The sequence below is a fragment of the Aedes albopictus genome, chromosome 2 (assembly GCF_035046485.1).
Source record: "Aedes albopictus strain Foshan chromosome 2, AalbF5, whole genome shotgun sequence".
Taxonomy (NCBI): domain Eukaryota; kingdom Metazoa; phylum Arthropoda; class Insecta; order Diptera; family Culicidae; genus Aedes; species Aedes albopictus.
In genome coordinates, this window is record NC_085137.1 from 241035875 (window position 1) to 241053627 (window position 17753).

The window sequence follows — 17753 nt, forward strand, 5'->3', positions numbered from 1 at the left end:
GCACGGTGGACGCCCCGTTCCTCAGTCTCAACTACAGGACCAGGACGGCTGAGTTGACGCTGGCAGCAGGGCTCGACTGAGTTAGACGGGTCGGGGGCTGATGATGACAAGGACGCATTTTACGCGCAGCTCGAACGCGAGTACGATCGCTGCCCAAGCCACGACGTCAAGATCATCATAGGTGATTTGATTCGCTCAGGTAGGCCAGGAGGAAGAATTCAGACCGACGATTGGTAAGTTCAGCGCCCACCAGCAGACGAACGAAAACGGTCTACGACTCATTGATTTCGCCGCCTCCAAAAATATGGCCATTCGTAGCACCTTTTTTCAACACAGCCTCCCTTATCGTTACACCTGGAGATCACCACAGCAGACGGAATCTCAAATCGACCACGTTCTGATTGACGGACGGCACTTCTCCGACATTATCGACGTCAGGACCTATCGTGGCGCTAACATCGACTCCGACCACTATCTGGTGATGGTCAAACTGCGCCCAAAACTCTCCGTCATCAACAATGTACGGTACCGGCGGCCGCCACGGTACAACCTAGAGCGACTGAAGCAACCGGATGTCGCAAGAAAGAGCGGGATGCAAGAGGGGGCCTGTGCCCCCTCTTTCATCCTTCTCTTTCTCGTGTTTGTTTAGGAGAGTGAGTGAGATAAAAGATAAAGCTAGCTACGCTAATGATGAGGCCCCTCTAGAGGACTGCTGGAGTACAGTGAAAGCAGCCATCAACGACGCAGCCGAGAGCACCATCGGGTACGTGGAACGGAATCGACGGAACGAATGGTTCGACGAAGAGTGAAGAACGGTTTTGGAGGAGAAGAACGCAGCGAGGGCGGTAATGCTGCAGCAAGGGACTCGACAGAACGTGGAACGTTACAAACAGAAGCGGAAACAGCAGACCCGCCTCTTTCGGGAGAAAAAGCGCCGCCTGGAAGAAGCGGAGTGTGAAGAAATGGAACTGCTGTGCCGTTCCCAAAAAACACGGAAGTTCTATCAGAAGCTCAACGCATCCCGCAACGGCTTCGTGCCGCGAGCCGAAATATGCAGGGATAAAGACGGAGGCCTCTTGACGGACGGACGTGAGGTGATCGAAAGGTGGAAGCAGCACTTCGATCAGCACCTGAACGGCGTGGAGAACGTAGGCACGGGAGCCCACGGTAACGGAGGAAATGACGACGCCAGTGCAGCGGAGGACGGAAATGAATCAACTCCCACGCTGAGAGAAGTTAAGGATACCATTCACCAGCTCAAAACCAACAAAGCAGCTGGTAAGGATGGTATCGCAGCTGAACTCATCAAGATGGGCCCAAAAAAGTTGGCCACCTGTCTGCATCGGCTGATAGTCAGGATCTGGGAAACCGAACAGCTACCGGAGGAGTGAAAGGAAGGGGTAATCTGCCCCATTCACAAGAAAGGCGACCATTTGGAATGTGAGAACTTTAGGGCGATCACTGTTTTGAATGCGGCCTACAAAGTGCTATCCCAGATCATCTTCCGTCGTCTGTCACCTAAAACAAATGAGTTCGTGGGAAGTTATCAAGCCGGCTTCATCGACGGCCGGTCGACAACCGACCAGATCTCTACCGTACGGCAAATCCTCCAGAAATGCCGTGAATACCAGGTCCCAACGCACCACCTGTTCATCGACTTCAAAGCGGCATACGATAGTATCGACCGCGCAGAGCTATGGAGAATCATGGACGAAAACGGCTTTCCTGGGAAGCTGACTAGACTGATTAAAGCAACGATGGACGGTGTGCAAAACTGCGTAAGGGTTTCGGGTGAACTATCCAGTTCATTCGTATCTCGCCGGGGACTGCGACAAGGTGACGGACTCTTATGTCTACTCTTCAACATCGCGCTGGAAGGTGTGATGCGACGAGCCGGGCTCAACAGCCGGGGAACGATTTTCACAAAATCCGGTCAATTTGTGTGATTTGCGGACGACATGGACATTATCGCTAGAACATTTGGAACGGTGGCAGAACTGTACACCCGACTGAAACGCGAAGCAGCAAAGGTCGGACTGGTGGTGAATGCCTCAAAAACAAAGTACATGCTGGTAGGCGGAACCGAACACGACCGGATCCGTCTGGGTAGTAATGTTACGATAGACGGGGATACTTTCGAGGTGGTGGAGGAATTCGTCTACCTCGGATCCTTACTGATGGCTGACAACAATGTGAGCCGTGAAATTCGGAAGCGCATCATCAGCGGAAGTCGGGCCTACTACGGGCTCCAGAAGAAACTGCGGTCGAAAAAGATTCACCCCCGCACCAAATGCACCATGTACAAAACGCTTATAAGACCGGTGATCCTCTACGGGCACGAGACATGGACCATGCTCGAGGAGGACCTACAAGCACTCGGAGTTTTCGAGCGACGCGTGCTAAGAACGATCTTCGGCGGGGTGCAGGTAAACGGTGTGTGGCGGAGAAGGATGAACCACGAGCTCGCTGCACTTTACGGCGAACCCAGCATCCAGAAGGTGGACAAAGCCGGAAGGATACGGTGGGCAGGGCATGTTGCAAGAATGCCGGACAACAACCCTGCAAAGCTGGTGTTTGCAACGGATCCGGTTGGCACAAGAAGGCGTGGAGCGCAGAGAGCACGATGGGCGGACCAGGTGGAGCGTGACTTGGCGAGCATTGGGCGCGACCGAGGATGGAGAGCGGCAGCCACAAACCGAGTATTGTGGCGTACTATTGTTGATTATGTCTTGTCTTAATGATGTTGGATAAATAAATGTATGTATGTATGATAGCTCTTCGTGCCTGCCACACGATATACACATGCAAAATGGTCATTGGCAGAGGAAGCTCTCAGTTAAAAACTGTGGAAGTGCTCATTGAACACTAAGCTGAGAAGCAGGCTTTGTCCCAGTGAGGACGTTACGCCAAGAAGAGAGAGAGAAAGAGAGAGTATGATAGCTCGGCAATCGGTGAGGGTCACGCCAGGGAAGCCTGCGAAGTGCAAAACGGATGAAGCGACGCTGAACCGATTCATTCCTTTCTATGCCGTCCTGATAGTATGGAAGCCAGACAGCGGAACAATATTCTAGAGTCGAACGAACGAGCGAGCAATAGAGAGACTTAAGGCAGTAGACGTCGGTAAAGTCCTTGGCAATACGGAAAATGAATCCTAGAGTCCTAGAAGCCTTCGCGATAACATACGACAAATGGTGTTTGAAAGTTAACTGAACGTCCAGAATTACACCTAAGTCTTTCACATGGTCAGCTTGTTGAAGTTCTGTCCCGTGCGACTGATAGTTAAACAGGATTGGCTGTTTTCTCCGAGAGAACGAAATAACGGTGCATTTTTCAGGATTTACTACCATACGATTCAAACTGCACCAGTTCGCAAAGGCATTCAAATCAGCTTGAAGCATCGTAGCATCACAGATAGAACGGACGCACAGGAACATTTTCAAATCGTCTGCGAAGCCTTTGATAATGTAGTTGACATCGTTAAAATACAGCACGAAAATTAGGGGACCCAGATGACTTTCTTGAGGTATTCCAGAAGTAGCCTAGAAAGTTTCCGAGATATGCCCATTAAGTCCAACCGTCAGTAAGGGGTCGTCCATAAATGACGTAGTTTTTTGGGGGGGAGGGGGGTGTTTGTGATTTTGTGACGAAGTGTGACGATAGGGGGTAGGGGTTTATGATATGCTACGTAGCTTTTTTCTATGCCTATTGAAAAAAATATTCCATAAATTATTACATTTTTACTTGCACTAAGTATCATTAACCAGTAAATAAAAAAAAATGCTTCACATTAATGTAAATAACAAATAATAGAAATTAATTCCTTGACTTCCTTGGGCATAAGAGTATCTTCGTGCCTGCCACACGATATACACATGCAAAATGGTCATTGGCAGAGGAAGCTCTCAGTTAATAACTGTGGAAGTGCTCATAGAACACTAAGCTGAGAAGCAGGCTTTGTCCCAGTGAGGACGTTACGCCAAGAAGAGAGAGAGAGAGAAATTAATTCCGGCTTCATTTCATAAGACATGCAGCAATCGGTCGCAACAACTGTATCTGAGAAAGTGGTTTTGAAATCCTGCGTAAATAATAATGTATTGTGTTTGCCGACAAAAATCAATTTCGCTCAAATGCTTCTCAAAACCAATAATTTGCTGCTTGCTATAGGGTACTGCACGCTGCTAAGGTTGCAAAGGAAAATTCTTCTACATTTTGGCATTACGGCATTATTCCAGGAGTTTCTTATATAGTTTCTAAAGGACTTCCTTGAAGAATTCATCCATCAATTTCTTAAGGAGCACCTCTAGGACGAATTTTTCATGATGTTCTTCATAGGTTTCCCCAACAGGAGAAGGATAACATTTCCACAAGAATTCCTACTCGGAATCCCAGAAAAAAAACTTCTGAAAACATTCCAAAAGGCTCTGGAAGGAATCGCTGAAAGAACTTACAAAATAATTTTAGAAGGAACTCCTAGAACTGTCTTGAAAGGGAATAGAGAAATTTCAAAAGAAATTCCGTGAGGAGTACCTGGAGCAATTCTAGATAAAGCTTTCGGAGAAATCTTGAATAAACTTCTGGAAGAATCTCAGAAGGAGATATTTGTAGATTGTCAGAAGGAACTCCTGGTTTAATTTCTGAAGAAAGCACGGAAGAAATAATTGAAAGCATCCTAAAGAAATCCCGAAAAAAACTTTTGGGGAATTACGGAAGATTATCTGGATATAACTCCTGGTGAAATCCAAGAAAGAAAATCCTGGAGGAATTCCATAAGCAACTATGGGAGGAATCCATAAAGGGATTCGTTGCAGAATTCTAAGAGATCCTGGAGGAATCCTGGAAGGAGTGAATGGAGGGATACCGGAAAAAGATACTGGAGGAGTCCCGGGCAAAAAAATCTGAAGAAATCCTAGAAGGAAGTCCTCGAGGAATCCCATAAGAATCCAGGAAGAAATTCCTGAAGGAATCCAAAAAAGAACATCTGGAGGAATCCCAGAAGCAACTCCTGGGAGGGTTTTAAAAGAATGCTGGAGGGGTTACATGCCGAGATCTTGGATTGAATATCTGAGTGAATTCCTGAAGGAAACCAAGAAGGAACTCCTAGAGGAATCCTTCTTTAGGAAACACAGAAAAAAGTTCTGATGGAATCCCGGTTAAAGCAAAAAAAAATCCGGAAAAGAAATTCCGGTTATAATCCCTGTAGAGATGTCCAAGGAAACTGCTGGTGGAAGAGATCGGAAGAAAACCTTGAAAGAACTCCTTTAGGGGTTCTCTTGGATAAACTTTCAGAAAAACACCGTATAAAAAAACTCCTGGAGAAATTTCAGAAGGACCTTTTGGAAAAATCTAGGAAGGCACTCCGTATTGAATAATTGGAGGGATCTTTGAAGGAACCCCTGAAGGAATACAATAAGGAGGAATTCTCTAACGGAATCCCAAAGAAAATTCATGGGGAAATCCCAGAAGGAAGTGCTGGAGGAACTGAAACGGGAGACATTCTTAAAAATGGTAATCCCAAAAGAAGCTTCTTAAGGAATTTCAAAATGAACTGCTGTAAGAATTTTAGAAGAAACTCCTACAGGGTCCTTCGAATGTCGTGGTGAATTTTATTCAAATTAAATCAATTAAATTTACAGGAAATGGAGCATCAATTTCCTGTTCTTCGGCATCAAGCAGAACGATGGATGGTTTATTGAGTCATTAACTTTGGTAATAATAATCTTCACTGGTTGCACCTATGGTCTTGATGTCGGTGATCTGAACCTGGCAGTCGCCAATGTTTTCTTGCTATTGTGTTTTTTCATAATATTCTATTAACATACAAGTTAAAATTGAAATCAGAGCTAAGTTCGAGTTTTTTCTACATGAAAATTTTGTTGAGGGGGGGGGGGTGTGTTGAACAAGCTACGTCATTTATAGAGGGGGGTATCTGAATTTGTGACTAAATGCTAGGAGGGGGGAGGGGGGTATTAAAAATCGCTTAAAAAAAGCTACGTCATTTATGGACGCCCCCTAAGCGTTCTGTGAGGTAGGAGTAGAGCCAGCGTAGTGTCTGGTCACCGATCCCAAGTCTTTCAAATTAAGCGATCGTCACAGCATGGTTAATCGTGTCAAATGCAGCGCTCAAATCCGTATAGACCACATCTGTTTGCGCTTGTTCAGCCATGCTGTCCGTAATGTGAGATGTAAGGTTCAACAGATTGGTGGTAATGGATCTACCCGAGATATAACCATGTTGATTTTCACTGATGTACGGCTTGCAATGAGACATCAGCAATTCCATAACAATAAGCTCGAATAGTTTCAAGGTGGCATGATATTCCTCGGTATTTATTAATGTCAATATTGACATCCTTTCGATCGCCTGTTTTGTGAACGGGAAATACGATTGCCTTCTTCCAGATTGACGGAGAAATTCCGCTAGTTAGGGACAAAGAAAACACCAACCAAATACTTACTTTCAGTCCTGGGCACCCACGGTGGTGCAGAGGGCCGAATTGAAAGATTTCCATCCTGGGCGACTGCCAGCCATCGCCTTGACCTGTGGCCAGGTCAAATTTCTGTCGACTTGCTTGATTTCATTATTTAGGCTGCGCCGCCATGAGCCTCTGCTGCGATGTCCTGCTGGGTTCCAGTCTAACGCTTGTTTGCAGATTTCGTTTCCGCCCCTGCGTAGAGTGTGGCCGACCCACCTCCACTTTCGCTACCAAATTTCTGTCCCTATCGGCTTCTGATGACATCGACGATGGAGCTCCACGTTGGAGATCCAATTGTGAGGCCACCATGCACGAATTATATACCGCAGGCATCTATTGATGAAGACCTGCAGCCGTTGAGTGTTCTCCACTGATACACACCAGGTTTCACTGGCGTATAGCAGCACCGATTTCACGTTCGAGTTGAAAATTCGGATTTTGGTGCGTCGACTAATCTGGTTGCTTTTCCATACATTTCTTAAACTCGCAAAAGCAGCCCTCGCCTTCTTGATCCGTGAATCTATGTCGATCTTGGTGCCCAAGTAGCACCTGTAACTTAAATGGGAATGATCATCGTTGCAAACATGTTGCAACTGAGTTTTCATGAAACAAACAAAATTAAAACCTAATAAAATCATGTTGTTAATGCCAAACTGAGGTATAACATTTTTATAACAACTAGCGAAATGAAAACAAACGTCATCATTAGTCGAAACTTGCGAAACCAATTTGTAACTAAAGTATAATCTTATTGTTTCAACGAATCTTAGTTACAACCGTTTAAAAACCAAATCAACCAAAACATTGATTCTGATCGTTATAAACATGTTGCACCTGGAACTTATTTAGAACATAACGGACAATTTTGACAGGAGGGATAGAAGTTCCAAAATGTGCGGCAAAATGTTTTTGTGATCATGAAAAATATAAAATGCACTATAAAAAACCAAAATGTTTAAAAAATTATGAAATCATGTACAAATAAAATGTAACCTTTTCTTCATAAATTTATCAACATATTCCAAATTTTATAAAATTTGTAAAATAGAAAAATAAATCTGATTGGAAGTATAATATTGACCCAATGGAAAAAAATTCTGCCTCATTTTCGCAGTACTAAACGACTGGTACCTACCACTCTGAATATATGAGGCTTTGAGAAATCTAACGTAACATACAAAAATATTAGAAGTTCCCCACGAAAAATTTTACAATGGGTTTACATTTTTTACAAAAAAAAAAACGTGAAATTTTCCTTACGTAATAAATGGACAGCCTCTTGTCGACGTAAATGGGAAGTACACGTCCAAGTGTCTGCTTTTTTGGTCACTTATGTCCTTCATGGAAAATTCAAACTACCCTATTTTTGGTCGATTTTACCCTAAAATGAGTATATCAAATTTATTAATTACCCAAAATTAGGTTGTTTTTCCTTTCTCCCCCACCGATGTTGTCGTAAATAAACAAAGATGCGTCTATCCAACGGAGGTCCTTGAAGCCAATAAGCCAATTTTAAGTAAATGTAAATTTACCCAAATTTGAGTTAAATGAAGGGGGTCTTGGGTTGAAGTTACCTACTTTTGAGTAGGTTTTAAGCTGGAGGTACCTAGCGTAAGTTTAATCGATTCACTTATTGGGCCAAACTATGGGATTGCGTCAAAAGAATCCAATTTTTGGTAGTTTGGCGGTACCGTTTACCGCGTGCAGCATTGTTGTTGTACTGTACTTTGTCAATACGGATTCCCATAGACATGATTTAGCAAATAGTATCTTTCTAAATTTTAGAATTAATTTTCAGCATTTTACGGGTGCATTAAACAAGCTGCTGAAATGTACTCCGTCAAATCAATATGGCGAGTTAGTTTTTATCACAAATGCCTAAATTTTTACTTGCAAAATGATAGGTAGACTGAGGCGCGTTGAGAATACGGAGCCAAAATGCGTGACTTACCGATAAATCTGGAACGGCACACAAATTGACGTTCTCGGTCAGCTTTATTTGCGGTACATTTGTGCACACAATTATTGACCACATGAACGAAACTGTGGGTGTTGTCACTGGCAGTGACGAATGTGGTGACTAACTGACTAGTTGTCGAATCGGTCACAGTTTGTAAGTCGACTATAAGTTATATCTTGGTTATAATTCGATTGCGTATTTAAACCGTTTATATCACGAATGGATGTTTCATATTGGCTCCACCTCTTGCGCTTTTTTGGTTGTAATTTAGTCTTTAATATGACGATTGGTTCAAATGGCATAACTTTCAATATAGTTGCATACAAATTACAGGAACTTATTAATGTCCAAGTGTGTTGCTTGGGTGCCGCCATCGGCCGCCATTTGGCTGCCAAGATATTGGAAGCTTTCAACATTCTCCACTGATTGCCCAGCTACCGTAAAGCTGGAAGGGTTGACCGTGTTTACATCCAACGATTTGGTCTTGTTGACGTTGACGACCGGATAGGGTCGACTAATTCGTCAATATGCGTTTTAGGAAAGATGATGAAACACCGTCGGGCCTGGATTGGTCGATGATTTCAATTGTCTGGCTGCTTTCACAATCGTTGTATCATCAACACCAATCGTGGTTAGTACATCACCGTTCAGTGGTACATTACTAGCGGCCAGCGCTACATGCTCTTCGGGTAGAACCTCCTCGCTGAACACACTAGCAAACTTACTGGCGAAAAGACGACACACATCGTTCCTATCAGAGGCCACCCGACCTTCAAGCATCATTGTGGAAGGCATCGGAGAATCAGCGGTTGGCGTTTGGAATACAGTCTAAGGGCTGCACGTTTTGAAGTCTTCATTCTGTGGAGCTCTTGAGTTTGCCAAGGTGGGCCACAGGAGGAATGGTATCATATAGTACATATCTTTCAATTGCATGTCCCATGATATGCGAAAGTGTTAGAGCAGCATTTTCCACATCGTTCAAATCCAGAACGTCAAGCCAGTCTATTGAACCAAGAAAGTCAGCTATGCCTTGGTGGTTCGCCCGGTTGAAATCGTACGACACCAGAGAAATACTTTCCTGGATGTGTGCGTCATTATAGTTGAGAAGTAGTGCAAGCGGAGGATGATGTGTAACAGTCTTGACCAAGGGGGGCGGGGCAGCTGTTAACAACGGAGCCACATCTTTCGAACTGACGAAACAAAGATCCAAACAACGTCCATTTTCATTCATCACGTTGTTGACCTGCTGCAACGTTGCAGTACTGTAACTGTCGATAAGACGTGTTGCACCGGCATGGAAGGTAGAACAGCTTGGGTTAGGATAAAGGAAACCGTCGCGGGACGACTTCCAATAAATACCGGAAAGGTTAAAGTCTCCGATCACAATGATCTCATCAGTAGCAGTCGCTACATCAACCATATGCATAGTCGATAGGATATGTGCATCAATCCAAGCGATATCGCGGGTGCGGTCAGGAGGAACGTAAATCCCACACAAGTACACGTTGCGGTCAGATAGTTCGATTTGAACCCACACTTGCTCCACACTTGCCCAGGAGTCGTTATCGATCGTTTTGGATTTTAGTTCTTTTTTTACCGCAACAAGAACACCACCTCCAATATTCTTGAGACTATTTCTAGGTCCACGGTCGCAACGGAACACCTCATACGAAGGTCCAAGAACTTGGCAGGACAGGGTACGGGAATCGAGCCAGGTTTCCGTCAAAACGATGATGTCATAGCAGTCGTCTGAAGTTGCCAACAAGTATCTATTGGCATCGGTGTTCATTCCTCCGGCGTTTTGATAATAAATTAGCGGATCTTTGGAAGTCCGTTGAAACCGCGAGGCAACTGCCTGGGTGGAACCGGTTGTTCGACTCTCGGAATGTACAGTAACCGTGCGTACCGGTGAAACATTCTCGCCAATGAAACGGTGTTGACTTGGAGAAGATCGGCTAGAATCAATGGACGTCTCAGAAAAGAAATACCTCGGATGTGCGGTATATTTGCCTGAGTTTGGAGTTCGGAAGATCTCGTCTCCCTTCTCAAATGCAGGACCGGGACGACTGCTGGTCGCTGATTGGAGGGGTTCGACTGCAATGAGAGGGATAGAGACTTCCTCGAGGCCTATGGCAAGTGTGCGTCCCGGTGTCCGATTCCGCGAGGTTATCCGAGGGCCGCTTGTAGGGAATTGGCTGAAATTGTTGTACGAATCAGGGTCCGAAGGGCTTGAAAGAGTTGCGTACTTGCCTGAGGTTGGAGGTAGGAAGATCTCGTCTCCCTTCTCAAATGCAGGACCGGGACGACTGCTGGTCGCTGACTGGAGGGGCTCGACTGCATTGAGAGGGATAGAGACTTCCTCAAAGCCTGCGGCAGTTGTGCGTCCCGGTATGCTGGAAACTATATTGCTTACTATTCCATTGCTACGACCTCGTCTGTCGGTATAATCAGCGGGTCGTCGGGTATATTGACAAGCTCTGGTCACCAAAAATTTCCTCCAGACCTATTGTCAGAGAACTCTCTGTAGAGAACTCCCCTCGGCCATGTGGATGTTGAAAGGGCTTTGGTTTTCAATTCCATGTTCATTCCAATTATAGATGAAATGAACGACAGAGTGTTCACGTCTTTTCCTTTTGCGACAAGTCGAGTAACTTGGACATCATCTGAGCCTAAACGTTTCTTTGCTAGGGCACAAATTTGGTCTGCTGTAACATCCCTTGCGATCCGTGACAAATACAGCCAAAACTTTGGATGCGCCGGAGGAACTGTAATAATATCCATTGATGGGGAAGGAGTACTGCCAGTCCCGAGTAATAGCGATTGAGGTCGTTTCGGTACTCCATCATCGGCAGCACTAAACAACCGTCGGCTTCGGGTTAACCGAGGATTGATACTGACACGTTTGGAAGACTTCGGAGTAAACGAGCTAGAGTTGATCAACCTCGCAAAACTGGTTCTTATCTCTTCCTTAAATTCCACCATGATCTCGAATTTCAAGTCTTGCATAATACCGCTATGCGAATTTAATACTTAGCTTTGACCAGTTTCATACGCATCACGGATGATGTTACGCACGCGCATGTCCTCCATCAGCGACGTACATGATGGACAATACCAGAACACTTGGGGATTTTTCATCACCTCTTCAAACACTTCGGCAGAAATACCACAGCATCCGGGGTGAAATACCGCTTTGCAAAAACCGCGACATGCGACTAGAGACATAATGCAATTTCACGATTCTAATCGTCAAATAACAACCACGGTGGAGTTAGCCTAATATGTGAAACCGGTGGAGATGCTCTAACACGTGAAACTACGGTAGCCCGAAAAGTGCAGCAAGGCGACACTGAATGATTCTAGCAAAAAAGAGTGCGTTATCCCGAAAAAGTGTTTGTTGATAAATTGTAATTTCGTAATATTATCACACACTAAACGCGATCGCCCATCAAACATGTATTCAACCACCGATTAACAACAAACAGGTTATATTTTCAACACGATTTAGTCGAATTTACACAGGGAAAATTGAAAAATTTACACCGGCGAAAACATAAACAAGTACCGTAATCCGGGGTATCATTGATCAGCGGGGTAACATTGATCGGCTTGACCCACCTCATGAAATGTTCAAACAAGCATTTTACTTTGAATCAGTTTCTACTATGGAATGGTATTTCGTAATCTGCTATCATTTAGCTATTAAATGACATGCAATTTATGAAAATTGAATTTCATAAACATTGAATTAAATCGATTTTTCCATAACTGTGTTTCGTAACACAATGAGATACACTGTCAAACATTCATGCTTGGCGTGAATACTAGATATAATATGAGGTTCGAAATCACTTTATTACTTCAATATGATATCCTAGAGTTGGATTTAATAAACGAAACTTTTATGAAAATGCTATTTTTCAGTAAAACATACGATTTATTAAAAGTCGGCTATCAATTCCTTAAGCCATTGCCTACCTTTAGGCGGTATTCGTGGTTTAGAGGATTTTAATCCTAAAATAACTTAAAAAAAACAGTATTTGTAAGAATTTGGACAACATATTCGAAATCAGCGACCCTGAATTTAGTAAGTAAGGGTATTTTCAACACAAATGAACATTGATCACTGACATGATCAATGTTACCCCAAATCAACACAATCAAAAATTAGATTTAAAAACCTATTTAAACATGTTTTAAAGTTTTACAATACTTTTTCGAGTAGCTTAACACAATCTCAGAGGGCCAGTACTTCTTTTAAAAATATAAAACATGTAACATTTGCTTTAACAAGAGAATTATTTAAGAAAGATCGAAAATTCTGATCAATGTTACCCCGGATTACGGTACTATGGCATAAGAGAAAATCGAAATTTGTGTCAGCCTTATTAATTCGTAAAAATTCATTTGAAAAAAAAATCGTTGAAAATATACCTCTGCCTAATTAATCTCATTATAGTTTACCAGTTCAAAATTTGAACAATTTCTTCTGTGTTACGTTACTGAATGGATTTGGGGCGATGAGATCCCAGCGAAATATTTACTAAAGTCATTATAGATGTCGTAAAATAACGGAAATACCCGAATGCTAGGGGACACTGGGATAAAAATGGGCTGTATAACTCACTTCAGAGCAGTTGTCCGTACACGAATCAGTCATTAATCAGTTCTTAAGAAAGCTTGCTTTCGAATGAGCCATCGGTGGGTCACATAGAATCTTGTTTTAGAAAGTTATTAATTTGTTCCACCTTTAGGATTGATTTTGCCCAATGTGCAATGACTTGGTATCTTATATGGTGCATGGAACAGTTTAAAGCAAATTGATAATTTTTCATTTGTATGTACCTATAAAAAAATAGGAATTCAGCTCTGCGTAATATCAATTTAATACATACCGCTTCAGGTTTTGTCACCGCCCCAACTATGCAAGATAGAATACCATAGTAATGAATCCCTAATGGGTTCCCTCCTTGATGTGGCCAATTGCGCTCGCGAAGAAACACCTCTCAATTCAAAATTATGAACAAACATGTTCATCTTCTGGTCCCCTCCACCTGCAAGTGCACTTCAATTACTCCACCATACCTGCAACATGACGGACGGATGGACTGTACTGCAGCGGGCGAGCTCGATTTTTATCCCTAATTAACAGTGAAATCTCACCAGAATCGGATAGTTGTCGTCGCGCGAAAAAGGCAATCCAGAAGGTCCCACACATTTGAACACGATTGGCGATCTGTGTATGTGAGGTGGGTGCAATCATCAGGTCCGGTTCCAATTTTCAATGAACTTTACGGACAAACATCCTAAATACGCTCCCGGCAAGGAATCTAACCGCGCTCACGTCACTGTTCACTTCCGACGTCGACGTCTTCTGTCTTCGTTTTTCATTGTTTCAGGATCTTGGTCAAAAGATAGATGGGCTCGTTTTTTGTCGTTGTTGGTAATGTTTCCGAAAAGACCATGATATGTTTATAAAAAATAAGTTGAAGGTGCCTAAACACAGTAACATAACACACACAGAACATAATACATAACACATAATTTGGTGTCCACTATAGATTCCTAAAAAGATGGCACAATAAATGTGTCCGAACCGACGGATGAAAACATAAGAATCCGTTTTGAATTGAAATAGACTGAAAGCCATTACCCCGAATCAACATATTACAGTCGTATCTATAAGAAAGGTGCCTAAACTGTTTAACGCTGTTGGTGAAAACATGACTTCACAAGAGGTATCTCTGTAACCATTAAGAAAAAAGAATAGGCCTCCCTTTAGTAAAAATTTCCTACTCACATCAATAAAACTGACGCACGCTGTCTAGTGATTCAGTTGCAGTTATTCCAACTCGGTAGCACCTAGAACCAGCCCTGGACGGTATCACAGAGGATACTCAAGCTGCTAGTCACAGCTCCCCAGACCTCAGGCCGTAGAACAGTTCATCGTCATCTTCAACGTCGCATCGTCTTCGATGTCAAACGGGGCGAGCGACAAACAAAAAAGGAACCCATCCACCACACACCGTCGACTGCACTCTGCTGACTGGCTGCCTTATGAACAACCTCTCTTATTGATTGTAAATTAGTTCTTACACCGATTTATGTGCATATTGGCGAGTGAGTGACTGTGTGCTGTTCGGTGTTTTTGCGCGCAGGCCTTGCCCTTATCGGAACAAGGCCGTGGTGGCAGCTTCCCTTGTCAAAACGGCTTCTTTCCATCCGTGCGTTCGTCCGCGAAGCTCGGCTTCCAGTGGGAGGTTTTTGTATCCTTCTGTGTCTGCTCTGGTTAGATGGGGTGATGGCACTGCTGAACAGGTAGAAACGACGAGAACAATTGCGCAAACAGATTTACCAATCGGATCGGATCGGGTTGAGTTATGGTTTCGGTTGAACTTGGCAATGGGTGTTTTTTGTGGCAATGAAACTGGATGGAGCAATTAGTCTTGCAGAGTCATAAATTTTAGAACGTTTAACGGTGGCGAAGATGGTTCTTCAACCTGGAACAAACAGCATCGAATGGTTTACTAGTGCTACTATGAACAGAAAAAGTTTAGCAAGAAGATGTGCGGAAGGGCTCTAAGAACAAAATGATTATTACCTTCGATTCATGTTTAATGATGTTCAGAGATTTTATTATTTTTCTGCTACTTAAAAAAAAATGAATGGTAATAAAAATGCTGTGTAAATTGATTGATTTTGCTAAAATACATACAGGGGATAGACAAAATGATCGGGACAGGCAAAATTTTCACTTTCCAAAAAGTGGTCAACTAGCTGTAACTTTTCGAAAAGTGCATCGAATATTCTCAAATTTTTACTGTAAGTTCTTCAACTAGTTGTGTATTAGTGGACAAAATTTGGAAAAGATCGGACAGTTTTTCACGAAGTTATAAAGATTTTTGAAAAAGATAAAATTATCCGATAGCCAATTTTGAGCTGTTATATCTCCGGATTCAATGAACCGATTGCAATGAAATTTTGACCATTCACGACTTATATAATGAACTCTGGAAAACATTTGACTTGACTTGAAATTTTTAACAAGCGAAAAAGTTATAGCGATTTTATTTTTTTCACGATTTTTTAGTAAATTGGTCTATTTTTAATATGCATCCCATTACTTTTTCAATTTATTGGCGGCTATGTTGTTACTTTCCTTCAAAACGCATTTATATATAAGTCAATTAGAGGGAAAATAAATGAACTATAATTTGCATCTTGAATTTTGAAACGATGTTGATGTTTTGGATAATTTGATGTTTTATTAGAAAAACAATCTAATCGTTATAATTTTCTTCCGTGTTAAGAATATTAAGTTAAGTCAATGGTTTTTCATAGCTCATTATATAAGTCATTAATGGTCAAAATTTCATTACATTCGGTTCATTGAATCCGGAGATATAACAGCTCAAAGTTGGCTATCGGATAATTTTACCTTTTTCAAAAATCTCTATAACTTCGTGAAGAATTGTCCGATCTTTTCCAAATTTTGTCCACTAATACACAACTAGTTGAAGAACTTACAGTAAAAATTTGAGAATATTTTATGCACTTTTCGAAAAGTTACAGCTAATTGAACATTTTTTGAAAAGTGAAAATTTTGCCTGTCCCGATCATTTTGTCTATCCCCTGTAAAAATAAATCCTTATTACTTTATAACCGGCACACCTCTTATGATGCTTAAAGGCCAAGTTCAACCTGCTTCCAAGTCGAATTTATTTGCTTTCTTGTAGGTTGCGCTGCTATTTGTCTGTGGATGACATCGACGGCAGAGTTCGGCGTTTGAGATCTAGTTGTAAGTCTATTATACAAGAATCATATACCCCATACATCTGCAGATATGGCACGGTAAAGACAAGGTAAGGCAAACAATAGACCCCTACGAGGCCATTAGCCTCATCTTGGCAACTTCTATCCGTACCACCTCGTGGAACCGCCCGGCTGAGCTGTCAGCAAACTCAGAAAAGATTAGGTAACGAATTCCGGTAGGAATGTGGCTTCTGCAAACCATAACGACAATTCTCCGGGAGGATCGGTTCACAACAACGGCTATTCTCAATGTTATGGGAGGATAACCCAGCGAAACAAAAAATAACTATTTGTCTGTCTCTAACATATTTTGAGCCACTGAATCCGAATCCGGGCTTAGATTTGCTCCAGCACGTCACAATTTTGAGCTATACCTTTATTTATGGGGTAAAATATACGATTTTGGGCTTTGATGACTGCAAGCCATAAGGTAGGGAAATATTTTTGTCAAGCAATCCATAGATCATTTAACATGTACTTTGTCAAAATCGAATTTGAGAGTTTTAATCGATTTATGTTAGGTGCCAGGCCCATGCACAGAAAAGGCGTAAATTTTCAAAATTTCGGCAAAAGGCGGAGGGCGCCTATTATATCGAACATCGGTCAAGGGGGGAGGGGATTAAACATCAACCCTGCTATTCGCCATACAATATTTTTGCGATTTACTTTTAGCGATTTTTCGCGCATAGAAGCTGGCGCCACATTGGTCGATGCAGAGAATAGGAAAACAGCCAAAGCATTTAACTCATTGGCGGGCATCATGTCATAGTGTATCGTTCTCAAAGTCCTCTGCAAAGTGATCCTTAACCGAATACAGGAGAAGATTGGCGCAACTCTCCGACGGCAACAAGCAGGATTCCGTGCCGGACCGTGTGGACCATATTGTCACGCTCCTTATCATTCTGGAGCAAATCAATGAATACCAAGAGCCTCTCTATCTGATGTTCATTGTTAACGAAAAAGCTTTCGACCGTCTCAATCACGGAAACATGTGGGAAGCCCTCAGGCGCAAGGGTTCCCCTGAGAAAATCATCGGCCTCATTGAAGCACAGTCAGGGCATTTTCGTGCAGAGTACTGCACAACGGTGTTTTGCTCGATCCCATCCCATCCCATCGTTGCTGAAGAGAGGCATGTATACGGCTACTGTTCCTCATCGTAATCGACGAGATCCTGGTAGGTGCGATTGACCGTGAACCAAATCGTGTTTTGGCAGCCCATTACCATGGAGCACCTATATGACTTCGAACTGACTGCCTAACTTAACGGCGCTCTGATATGCATAACAAGCTTGATGATCTTGCCAATCGCTGCTCGGTGGTAGGTCTTACCATTAACGTAAACACGGTCAACCCTTCTAGCTTTACGGTAGCGGCTGATGGCGGCACCAAGATCAACATAGGTGCACGGATCAAGAAGGAGAGAGCTACTTTTGCGAGTTAAACAAATCATCAGTGGAGAACACTCAACGGCTGCTGGTCTTCATCAATAGATGCCTGCGGTATATATT